Source organism: Ictalurus punctatus, chromosome 4 (assembly GCF_001660625.3).
Source record: "Ictalurus punctatus breed USDA103 chromosome 4, Coco_2.0, whole genome shotgun sequence".
Taxonomy (NCBI): Eukaryota; Metazoa; Chordata; class Actinopteri; order Siluriformes; family Ictaluridae; genus Ictalurus; species Ictalurus punctatus.
In genome coordinates this window covers 24,000,141-24,006,202 of record NC_071284.1, presented here as the reverse complement: position 1 = coordinate 24,006,202, position 6,062 = coordinate 24,000,141, and the positions used below count along the sequence as shown (strand labels likewise).

At 38.7% G+C, this 6,062-nt stretch overlaps 1 protein-coding gene across 2 annotated transcripts in view; it reads left to right on the top strand.

Annotated features, from left to right (window-relative positions):
* serpini1 (serpin peptidase inhibitor, clade I (neuroserpin), member 1) overlaps positions 1 to 6,062 on the top strand; it is a 30,913-nt gene that overhangs the window by 1,009 nt on the left and 23,842 nt on the right. The window contains exon 1 of one of the 2 annotated variants that reach the window (XM_017466313.3): positions 347 to 498. The exons of the other annotated variant lie outside the window; for it this stretch is intronic. The gene's annotated coding sequence lies outside the window, so the exon portion shown is untranslated. Of the gene's footprint in view, positions 1 to 346; positions 499 to 6,062 lie in introns of those variants that run through there. 2 annotated transcript variants of the gene reach the window in all.

Sequence of the window (6,062 nt, the reverse complement as noted above, 5' to 3'; positions counted from 1 at the left end):
CCAGCGAGCTCGTTTGATTGGCTGTTGCCAGTTCGGAAGTCATTGGATGGTCTTCCGGTTTTCCAAATACGTTTTTTAAAATTGCTGTCGTCTTTCTTTCTGTATATTAACAGCGTGACTAGGTGACATTATATAGTGTCATAAAAATATATCAAACTTGATGAGGAAAAGTCATTTCTGTGGTGGTATATATGACCAATGGTGGACGAGAGGGGGTGGAGCCACTGCTGAATATATATATATATATATATATATATATATATATATATATATATATATATATATATATACATACATACATACATACATACATACATACATACATACATACATACACACACACACACACACACACACACACACACACACACACACACAGAGAGAGAGCAGTCACAGCCACAGCCACCTGCCTCCGTGTTAGTTGAAGGGCGAACGTGTGAGAGAGAGAGAGAGCAGGATATTTGCTTCCATTTCGGCTTCATCATCTTTACACAGACGGTAAGGATAACTGAAAGTTATTTGAATGCCTCGAGAACATGTGATTAAAATCTGAAATAGACATACACGATGGATAACCAGATGTGTTTATACGTATATAAAAGCAGCATGGGCAGACGGTACAGTAAACGATAAATAAACAACATGGTAATACCTTCACATAAGATCAGGATTGGGATCTCTACTTCATTTGAAATACACATACCACGCTTTAATTTTTTTTCATGTACATACATAAACGTGTGTGTGTGTGTGTGTGTGTGTGTGTGTGTGTGTGTGTATGTTAGAATCTTTGAAATTCCTGCATGTATTTCAGAATTTGTTATTATTTGTTATGTCCCCCTTTTGCTTTAATGACAGTGTGCACTCAAGCTGACACAGACTCCACAAGTTTGTGCAAAACCTTATGATCCATTTTATATCAAATCCATCAGTGTGTCATCTGAACACATGCTTCAACAGAAGAGATTAGGCGTGAGGCCCTAATCCGACTTTATGTACAAAACTTTTAACGTGGTCAATATCACAATTTTACTTGCATTTAAATGTGGACCTAGAAATAGTGCAGAATCTTGGATATTATTAGGCAGCAGGTGAACTGTCAGTTCTCGAAGCAGGAAAAATGGGCAAGCGTAAGGGCCTGAGCGACTTTGACAAGCTTGGTCCCAATTGTAATCGACGACTGAGTCAGAGCATCTCCAAAACAGCAGGTCTTGTAGGGTGTTCTCGGTATACAGTGGTTTGTGACCTTGGGTCCTGGCTTTCATGCGGATGTTATTTTGACACATAACACCTACCTAAACATTGCTGCCGACCAAGTACACCCCTTCATCACAGTGGCGTTCCATAATGACAGTGGACTCTTAAGCAGGATAATGCGCCCTGCTACACTGCAAAAATAGTTCAGAAATGGTTTGAGGAACAGGACTTAAAGGATCTGCTGTTAACGTCTTGGTGCCATATACCACAGCACACCTTCAGAAGTCTTGTAGAGTCCATGCCTCGACAGGTCAGAGCTGTTTTGGCAGCACAAGGTGGACCTACATATTATTAGGCAGGTCGTTTTAATGTTACGGCTGATACGCCCTAACTATGAGCCCCATGACATTTTTATCCAAAACCCTGCCAAAATTAAGAGTAACTGGTGAATGTTTATTATGTATTAAAAGCATTCTTTAAAAAAATTAATAAATCACCTAGCACATAAGTGATGTGGCACAATATATAATTTGTGGCAACATCATGTCACTTTAATCTTATTTTATTTTTTATTTAATAATTACTTTTTATTTACATTTGTCTGTTGCACACTGGCTAATACAAACTGCCGCTAGTGTTACTTCTAACAGCGCATCAGTAAAGTTTCTATTGCAGTAAAGTAATTTCTTTTCTTGAAGCCAAGGGAATTGGGAAAGCGTTGGTGTAATATATTTCTGGCATTGGTTGTGCGATAACATCATTGTGGAAACAGAGAGGAAGATGATTTGAGCGGACACTGGCGTGAACATGTTGCTCCAGAAAATCTTGTTTCATGCTTCTGTAAATAAGATTTGTAAAAACAGACATGGAGATGGGGGATAGAGGGAAATAATGGGACAGAAAAGAAAGTGAGACTGAGACAAAAAGGAGATGTGGACTGGACAGAACAAAACCACAAGGAACAAGGTACTTGAACAAAACCACAAGGAACATTAGTTTTTTCAGTCATTTATTCAACAGAAATGTCAATAGATGTGAGATTCTTAGTAAGTACACTCTTGGCCTCATAAGCTAATATTGCCCCTTTTAGCAGAAATAACTTTTTGTAGCCGTTTTGCATAGTTGTCCACCAGTCTACAACATCAGCTTGCTGGAATTTATGACCACTCTTCATGCAATATTCTTTCAGTTGCAAGATGTTTGAGGGTTTTCTTGTATGTACTACCTGTTTCAAATCCCCCCACAAAATTTCAATGGTATTCAAACCCGAGTTTTGACTAGGCCATTCCATAACCCTTCATTTCTTCTTTTTGAGCCATTCCTTGGTGGATTTGCTAGTGCGCTTAGGATCATTATCCTGTTGAAAGGTCCACTTTCGGTTCAACTTTCGGACAGATGACCTCACATACTCTTTGATATGATGCAAAATTCATAGTTGAAGCAATGAATGCAAGCTGTCTAGTCTCTGAAGCAACAATACAACCACAAACCATAACATTTCCACCACCATGCTTAACTGTTGGTATGAGGTACTTCTCCTGAACAGATGTCTTTGGTTAGCGCCAAACATCTCTGCTGTTACTGTGGCCAAACAACTCTTTCCAGAGCACATTATTCCAGAAGGAATGGTCTTTGCCTATATGCTTATTGGCAAACAGTAGTCTTGCAAATGCTTTTTCCTGGAACACCTGGACACGTCTGTTCTGCACAGTAAAACACAACATACACATAATCTAAGAAATGATAACTCTGTTTGCTTTTCCTGCTGGAAATCCTGCAGTTATAAGAAGCCAAATGTCATGGAGAGATGGAGGGAAAAAGTCATTTTTTTATATGAAATGTAATGTTTTCAAGAACTTAAGTAGAAATATTTTAATGTTTAAAAACTGAGAATGTGAAAGAAGTGCATGTAAAAGGGATTGGGAGGAAAGGAAGGAAGGAATGGGAAGAAAGAATATATAATGGTAGTTTTACGCTCATGTGTACACCCAGAGCCTTGAAACAGTGACATGCTGGAATTTACAAGGTTATGTCTTATTACATTAGTTATAAGGCACATAATTGGACCTTAAGGATCACCCCAAGTGACAAGCAATGGTACAATTTAGTATTTATTTTCTTGAAAGCTCTCTGTGCTCACTAGACTGTGCACCTCTTTCATGTGTTCTGGTACGGTTGGACTAGTCTTCAAAATGTGTTGCTATGTCTGGTGAACCTGCTGAAACAGTGAAAGAAGGATTGATGCTGCCAGGTCTCCTTGGCAGCCCATAACCTTGTTTAATGGGGAAAATAAACCTGTGAATGTTTGAGGAACGTCTCAGACCTTACATTCCAAAAGCTAACTGGAGGTCGTAATAATCACATGCATGGTCTCTCATGGTTTCTAATGCAACAGAACATAAGTGCCATTTCTCAGTGAATATGTTGGAGATTCATAGGGCTAAGAATACCAGGTAGTGGATGTCATAATGCGACATGACTAAGATGTAATTGTGCCTTCAAGCCAAACAAGGCAGCAGCGTAATTATATCCATGCCCAGGTAATCAAAGGGCTTGACAGATGTTCTCTATGGGGTGGCGTAAGGGTAGAGTGAAGGTTTTTAGAGGTTACATCCACTGGAAGGTAGGCCACATTTGGCAAAAGTTTTGGACTTCAGATAAGGAATGGCGGTGACCATTATTTAACATAGCGTCGACTGTGAGTTTTGGCATTATCTCTCTTTTTATCTTATTTCTTCTGATAAAGCAAAATAGATGCACACAATCTTAGAGAAGTCTTAAGGTCCTAGTGAAATGCTTTGAAAGGTGCAGCATTGTTTGATGTGTTGGTGTAATTTCCACTGAAACAGGAATTCAGGGCAGAACACAATGAGTGGCCCCTCCCCCTTTTAAAAATAGACAGTAGCCTTTAGCTTACCTCACAGCCCGGGCTAAGCCGTACTTGACAGTTAGTACTATGGATGTTTAATGTTTATAATGTTGGGGCGAGACATTTCAGATTCTAGAGAGCATTTGATTAAACAGAAAATCTGATGAGAAGCTGAAGTGGAGAATGATCATCAAAATCATTGATTATCCATAATGGTTGTAGAGAGAGACTGTAAATTCTGAATACATATATCTTCTAAATGCCAAATCTGTCTTTGTTTTGGAGTACACTAGCTTATAGATAACCTTAAGGCTAACATATTCATACTAAAAGCCACTAAACTTGCATGTTTTTCACTCTGTTATCATGGATATTTACTTTTGCTGTTAATAAAGCTAATGTGGACTTGCTGGTTATACAATAGAAAAGAAAACAATACAAAATTGACAAATTACAAAAATTAAGAAGGACAGTAAAGGAGTAACATAATGAATCCAAAACAGAAACCCTGAGTGATTGTGGAAGAAAATCCACAATCAAGTTATTGAGTATGCAAACAATCCACAGTCAAGTTATTGAGTCTGCAAATAATCCACAGTCAAGTTATTGAGTCTGCAAATAATCCACAGTCAAGTTATTGAGTCTGCAAATAATCCACAATCAAGTTATTGAATATGCAGATAAACTAAAAACAAAACAGTATGCACAAATCCCAGTGATGGGCTCCTTAGTCGTCAGTTTCATCTTTAGTATATCTTTACAATCATACTTGCTTCTGGTTGGAGTGCATTTAAATTTGAGTATATATGAATTGAAAAAGGCTTGCTTACAGTTAAATAATTAAAATCGAAATCAGTATCATAAATAACTATAGCAAGTACTCTCTTGTCTCTTGAGAACTTGAGATTAAAATATAGGTAATAGGATTTAGTGTGAATGTGTAATCATGTCAGCAGAGGGGAGATACGGCTGGTGACATGATCAAGTCCTGAAGGTCATTATGGTCAACAGCGCAGGAGTTTAGTGGAGCAAGCAGTCCCAGAGCTGACTCGACGCCAAAACTTCTGATTAACAGCTTCTCACTTCCGGTGTAAAATTTTAGCAGTGCAGAGCTTATAAACAGCAGTTTTGTCATCATTCCACACAAGAGACATCTTTACACACAGCATGAAATCGATGTGTTTTCCCGCCCTCTTTTGATTGACATTTTATAATCAGCCTTGATTATCGGATGTTTTTAAACTATCGGCCAATGGCCCATAGCGGGAAAAATAGCCTTTATCCGCCAATACCAATTATCGGCTGATACATCGGTGAATCTATAGTAAGAACATCTGCAGGAATCTTGACCTCTGCAAGGGACTGGCACCTGTTGCTAGATCTGGAGTAGAAGCTCAAGTTCCTGCAGCACATTGCAGTCACCACCTTGAGACCAGACACCATTGTCTTGTCTTAATTCACCAGCCAAGAGCTAACAGTCCGTTGGGATGATTGCTTAGATGAGTTCTTTGAAAAGAAACTCGCCAAGTACAAGGGGCTGGTCATTGTGTGCGGCAAGGTGCTACCTGATTGAAGTCAGTTGCAATCTTTGGCCAGAGATTTAAGCATACTGGACATCAAAGGGCAGAAGAGAAGAAGAGCCCTGATACTACCAATGTGACAGAGAGAGTCTCTACATGTCGGTGACTCAAAAGAGGAGAACCATAGGGCAAAGTCATTTGCTAGCCATCTAGATACAATTCTGATAAACCTCAGCTGGATCATCTGTTGATCGGTCTATGATGTTGAAAGACCTGAAACACAGAATGATTCTAGGAAATGAAAATGTCTCCAGAAGCATCAGAAATGTTTATATTTCTTCATTTAAATTTTAATCAGAACATGCAGAAGTGGATATTCATCAGCTTATTATTGCTTCAGTCAAAATTTGCATGCAAGAGAGATTGTGACCATTTAACTTAAGCTGAGTCACCATTTGGTTTGTACATTATTTTGT